Source organism: Rhinopithecus bieti, unplaced genomic scaffold, assembly GCF_001698545.2.
Source record: "Rhinopithecus bieti isolate Rb0 unplaced genomic scaffold, ASM169854v2 scaffold_6143, whole genome shotgun sequence".
NCBI classification, from domain to species: domain Eukaryota; kingdom Metazoa; phylum Chordata; class Mammalia; order Primates; family Cercopithecidae; genus Rhinopithecus; species Rhinopithecus bieti.
The window spans coordinates 308,778-314,109 of NW_016805104.1; positions in this window are offsets into that span (position 1 = coordinate 308,778).

Here is a 5,332-nt window from a genome sequence, read left to right on the forward strand (position 1 = left end):
CCAGGTGAGGCGATGCCTCGCCCTGCTTCAGCTCTCGCTGGTCAGGCTGCAGCAGCTGACCAGCACCGATTGTCCGGCACTCCCTAGTGAGATGACCCCAGTACCTCAGTTGAAAATGCAGAAATCACCGGTCTTCTGTGTCGCTTGCGCTGGGAGTTGGAGACTGGAGCTGTTCCTATTCAGCCATCTTCGACACTCTGTATTAACCATCACACCTATCCTCTCCACAGGGTAAAAATGTGACTTTTACCTAAAACAAAACCATAAACTAAGGGTAAAGAATAGTAGAAGACAAAGAGAGCAATGGAAGAAAGCTAAGTTTTCACAACTCAGATTTCTGGTACAATCTCATCCCTGAGAACTCATAGAGGAGACATGATTAAACAGTAGTCACTAAGGAGTGGTGCTACTTCCTGCCAGGCATGCTACCTTGTAGCCACTTTCTGATCACCCAGTCATGATATAATTTCTCAAATTTTGCACTTGCCATTCACTTGGCCTTTCATTGCTTTCTTTTACGTTCATCTCCTAGCAAACTCCCACTTATCTATCAGGCATAGACTTGTATATCAGCTCCTCCAAGAAGTCTTCCAGCATGCTCATCAACCTGCACTGGTGTGTGCTATGGTTTGAATATTTGTCTCTTCCAAAACTCGTGTTGAAATTTAATTACCATTGCAACAGTATTTATAGGTGGGATCTTTAAAAAATGATTAGACCATGAGAGCTCCATCACCATAGATGGGATCAGTAACAGCCTGTTCTTGACCTCTCACCTTCTACCGTTTGATGATGCAGCAAGAATGCCCTCACAAGATGCTGGCACTTTTATATTGGACTTCCATGTCTCCAGAACTGTGAAGCAGTAAATTTCTGTTTATTGCAAATTACTCAGTCTTAGATTTTCTGTTATAGCAACACAAAACAGACTGTGACAGTGTGTCTCCTCTTATAACTTTTTGTTAAATTGCTTATTTGTCTTTCTGTACTATTAGTGTGTGAGAGTCTCAAGGACTCAGATATTGCTCATCTCCATCTCTCTTCTGTAATTAGGGTGACTAATGACTGTTGTTTAATTAATATAAGCATTCTTATTCCTTTGGTAGGGTGCCAGGGATGAGGTTGTGGCCAGAAATCTGAATTTTGGTGATGTCCATTGCCCTCTCTGTGTTCTGTTGTTCTCTATTTATTTATTCTTGGTTTATATTCTTGAGTTAGGCTGGGATTAGCACCTTGTAACCAGCTTTTTCTTCCATAAAGAAGATACAAGGGCTAACAATTTCCTTCCAAGGACATGTACATTCCTGCTAAACATTTCCCTCTGAATTTTATTTCTGTTTTCATGCTAAAATAATGCACAAATCACCAAAGAAGCCACAGTAATTTCTACCTTCTTTCTCAGGGAAGTGAGCATAACCTTAATGATTATTCTTACTTAAGGAGCGGTTTGTCTGAGAGGCAACTATGTAGAGGCGACCTAATTTCATAAGCTTGACATAAATGGTGCTTGTAGGTTGGTCAAAGGAAAGTTAGTCAGACATGGCTTTGGATCCTGATTCTGTCTGGCTTTGAGCACAGAGCATCTAGCTAAACCAATTTCCTCACATGTAAAATGGAGTCAATATTATAGTTCTCATGGAGTGATTGTGAAGATTAAAAGATACGGTGTGGGACAAGTCGCTTAGCCTTTCTGTATGTTTTTTATGGCTGAAAACATGGAAAAGTAGTACCTGGTCTATTTTAAATATTAAATAAAATCCAATTGTGAACATTCTTAGAAATGGGGGATGGGAAACAGTAAATTAATATAAGATATACTGTTTAAGCACTCAGCAGACTTAAGATTAACCTGAAAACAAGGACCTGTCAGGTCATTTTGGAGAAAGACTAAAAACATGTCTACAGATACCATTTGCAGTGAGATTTTGTAAGTGGTCCAGTTTTTTCTAATAATTTCCACAAGACTTCCTAATATTTGAAATGTAAGCAAAAATATTGCTTTCAGACATTCTTAAAGTTGCCTTTCCTCCAATTTTCAAACATAGATTTGGGATTTCTTTTGTTCCCACTGCAGAATTAAGTGCTTATCATAGCTTATAATTGTATTCCTGGGTGGTGATTCAAGTACATTCCACTATAACTTGACCAAAGTAGGCAGAAACAAGTAAAAATTTAAGGTATTTCTTCCAGATAGCCTCTATAAGCTAGAGAATACAAATAATGGTTTTCCTTGGAAAGATAATTGAGAGATGGGAGTCACTTTCAAATGGAAAAACCATAATTTTAACTTAGAAAAGTTTGGGGTATTATCTATTTCATAAATAGACAAGACAGAGTTCACATCTCAGCTCCCCATTTATTAGATGTGTGATGATTTGGGGAGACTTAATTAATCTAAGCTCTATTTTCTTCATTTAAAATGAAAATACTACCTACCTTGAAGATAGATATTATTTCTGTGTAATACCAGAAAGCCAATCCTTTATTCCAAAGTAGTGAGAAAGATTAAGATTGATAGCTTCTTCTAGTGGATCAAGAGAATGGAGAAAAGCAGGGTAGATACTTCTCTAACCCAGGCTGCCCTCAACTCCCACTCTCCCATGAACTTCCTCATCTTTCTCAGACTCTGATACCCAACTCTGGGCCCATGATGCTCCTGACCACTGTGGCACTCTACCTTGTGCTGCTCCACCTAATGACTTTTGGCCTGAATTGTTCAGAACGAAAAGAAGAGTAAGAGGTTTACCACAATTTTTTTTATTTTGTTCCTGCATTAGGTTGGATTGATAATTTTTTTTCTGCTCCTGTTGTGGAAGTCACAGTTTCTGTTTATAATCTTGTAATTGTGATTTAATATTTTTAACATATATTCTTAAGCACCTGTTTTTTTTTGTTGTTGTTGTTTTGTTTTTTTTGTTTTTTCTTTTTTTTTTGAGGCAGAGTCTTGCTCTGTCGCCCAGGCTGGAGTGCAGTGGCCGGATCTCAGCTCACTGCGAGCTCCGCCTCCCGGGTTCCCACCATTCTCCTGCCTCAGCCTCCCAAGTAGCTGGGACTACAGGTGCCCACCACCTCGCCCGGCTAGTTTTTTGTATTTTAGTAGAGACGGGGTTTCACTGTGTTTGCCAGGATGGTCTCGATCTCCTGACCTCGTGATCCGCCCATCTCGGCCTCCCAAAGTGCTGGGATTACAGGCTTGAGCCACCGCGCCTGGCCCAGCACCTGTTTTTTATAACAAAGTCTAAAATTATTGAATACCTTTATTCTCTCTGTGGGAACAAGGTAGGAATCTTAGTCTGTCTAAATAAGCTATCATCGGCACTACACCTTCTTCCTTTCCTAATAATTTCTGTGAAATATTTTTAAAAATACAGAACAAGTATTATTTTTATTGGCAAAAGAGATTTGCTAACATATGTTACAATTTTTTCTCTTCCCTTTGTTCTTGCATTCCCAATCTTTCTTTCTAGCTTGAATTTTATTTGTGTGAAAGTAAATCCTTTATTAGTACTTTCAATGAGGATATATGGATGATAAATTCTCTTGATTATTTTGTGTCTGAAAAATATTATGTTCCTCTAATTCTTTAGGTGAGTATTCTAAACTGGCAGAAATTTTCTCTTCTTATTTTGTAGCATTGTTTTCTGGAATCTGTTATTGCTTTTGAGAGTTCTGTTGACCTAATTATAATCATATGTGAGCAACATGTCTTTCTATGAGTTAGCATTTAAGATATTTTTATTAAATCTTAATATTTTATTTCTCTTTTGTCCTCAAGTTCTGAGGAAACACTCACTGTCATACTTACAGACTTCTAGATGACCACTCTCTTTCAAACTTATGTATTTTCCCTATATGTATCCTTGCCCATCTTCTGATAACACACTGTACTTCCTCTAATCCTCTGCTACCTCTTCTACACTTCCCCTCTCTCTGTTTTTATCTGTTGCAATCCTTGATCCTTATTGTTCAGCTCAAATTTCATCCACCAGAAACTCCTCTATAATCATATAAGTCAGAATGAATCTCACTCTCCCACAAACATCATTAACATGTTTTATAGATCTAGCACCTTTGACATATTTAGTCCGTATAGCTTTCTCTTATAAATGTAGAAGAGCATAATAGAAAAAGCATAGGCTTTGGAAATAGACAAGATAGAGAGTTCACATCTCAGCTCCCTACTTACTAGGTGTGTGGTGAATTGGGGGAACTTAATTAATCTAACTAAGCTCTATTTTCTTCATTTAAAAAAGAAAATAATATCTACCTTTAAGAATAAGTCCAAGCTGCCAAATCTTCCCAGTTACGTGATAGAAATCTATTCAAAGTAACACGGATAACCCAGAGTTTTTGTTCTTGCCCTGCATAGAACTCTGAGTTCTCCCTAGAAAGCACCATATGATATTTTCAGAAGTCTTTAGGAGTGTGTCTCACATGTGCTTTCAGACTGTCAGCTACAGATCCTATGTGACTTCTGACATGTTTCTCCTCTTGGTATCCAATTCCCACAAGCACATGTTCTCTGACCAACAAAGTACTTGAAGGAGCCTAATCATCACCACTGTGGCCATTCATTCATTTATTTACTTAACAAATAATTATTGCATCACACACTATACTGGATGCTGGGAATACATCCATGGAAAAAAATATAAATCTCTGCTCTTTTAGCTCTTATCTACTGGTTAGAGGAGAGAGACAATAAACATAATAACAAGGAAATTATTTTTATGCTCCATATTGGATTAGATGCATGCATTTATTCAATAAATATTCTTAATTGCAAATTAAAATTCTGAGCACTGATTTGACGAACAATCAGACATAATTCTGGTACCATGGTGCATATTGAAAAGACATACATTAAGTAAATGAATGCTCAAATAAATAGGTAATAACAAACTGTTATATATGCTATGAAGCAAAAGAATATAAGATTCTATAAGATGTAATAATAGGAAGTACTCAGGAAAGGCCTTTTCTAAGGTTAATCATATAAAAAGAAAGCTGAAGGATGAGAAGGAGACAGCTAATCTGAGAGCAAGAAGAGAGACTTCTAGGTAGAAAGAAGAGCTTGTGCCAATGTCATTGTAAGGGTGCTGTCTCTGTAGGCCCTCAAGACCTCTAATACTTGAGAATGCCAGAGTGAGATGGGAATCCCTTTTGCAGAGGACAGAATAACTTCCCATCACCTTTGTGCCTCATTTTGTTCTTGGGATATCTGAAGTGCCACTCTTTGTCCCTCATTTTCTATAGCCCCTACCCCAAGACACTTTTCTGTAAGCTGCCATATATATAGTCACACACACCACCACCACCACCACCACCACCA